The sequence below is a fragment of the Elephantulus edwardii genome, unplaced genomic scaffold (genome assembly GCF_000299155.1).
Source record: "Elephantulus edwardii isolate Elephantulus edwardi_28Jun2011 unplaced genomic scaffold, EleEdw1.0 scaffold00085, whole genome shotgun sequence".
Lineage (NCBI taxonomy): Eukaryota > Metazoa > Chordata > Mammalia > Macroscelidea > Macroscelididae > Elephantulus > Elephantulus edwardii.
The window spans coordinates 11,130,814-11,131,759 of record NW_006399835.1 but is presented as its reverse complement, the minus strand read 5'-3'; positions in this window follow the sequence as shown (position 1 = coordinate 11,131,759).

Here is a 946-nt window from a genome sequence, read left to right as displayed (position 1 = left end):
GAACAGACTTAGAGACCCTACAAATGATTACCATCTAAACTTGTTTTCCTTTTTTTTTTAAAAAAAAATATACCAAAAGGCCTGCTTTAGTGACATGCTAAGGAAAACACACATACTTGCACACCCGTATATATAATATTTTGGTTTTACATTTAAACATAAAAGTACTATTCTGCTTTGTGTTATAACATTGTGGGCCAAGAAGTAAAAATCTTTTCCCCCTTTTTTATTTTTTAAAATTTTGTTTTATTTGTGTGTGTGTACCCTCAAATTGGATCTGACTGGTACAGGAGGAGATGTCCCTCCTTTTCCAGCAGAGCATCTAGTGGATTCAAACCATGCATCCCTGGGATTGCAGTGCAGCTTCTTGCCAGAGCTCCCCTTTCTCCCCCTTTTTAAAATTGAGATTTTAATGGAAGATTCCAGAGAACTTGGATTTACATTCATTCATTGTTGTACATTTTTCTCCCTTCCTATCCCTCCCCCAGTTCACTTTTCTCTTTGAAAGAAAAAAAATAATAAAATGTCATTGTTATAAAATCCACCTCCCCAATCCACTTTACCATGAAGTTCTTATTCTGGACTCTTGTCATGTAGATAATACCTAATCATATATCCCTTTTAAACAGTTCTCTCCCTTATCTGTTTCAATGCAGTGTACATTATTTATCCCTTCTGTTCCTAGTTTACCCCCAAACCTGATGTGAGTCCTGTTGTATGACAGTGGCACTATGCAGTATTTGTCCTTTTTTGACTGAGATATTTCATGCAACATAATGTCCTCCAGGATCACTCATTTTGAATAGTATTTCATGAGTTCCTTGTTTTTCAATGCTTCATAGTATTCCATTGTGTGAATATATCACAGCTTCTCTATCAATTTGTTTGTTGATGTGCACTTGGGTTGTTTCCAACTCTTTTCTCTTGTGAACAAAGCAGCAGTAAC